We start from the raw sequence: 250 nt of genomic DNA on the forward strand, positions 1-250 counted from the left end.
CTGTTGTGCATGTGTGTCCGTAAATTCGTTTGTGCAATTTAGTTTTGTAACGTCTTTGAGCACGAATAATACACTTAAATCCTTTTCAACAATGAGTCTGGTTTTTCACCTTTAAATCTAAAATGATTACACTAAAATATCACTGATAAGATTGAACCTGAAAAAAATGAACAATAAAATAAGCAAACGCCATATATTGAACTAAGCCTCCAAGATCGGTCAGAATCACCATAAGAAATTATAAAGAAAA

Source organism: Penaeus monodon, chromosome 34, assembly GCF_015228065.2.
Source record: "Penaeus monodon isolate SGIC_2016 chromosome 34, NSTDA_Pmon_1, whole genome shotgun sequence".
Classification (NCBI taxonomy): domain Eukaryota; kingdom Metazoa; phylum Arthropoda; class Malacostraca; order Decapoda; family Penaeidae; genus Penaeus; species Penaeus monodon.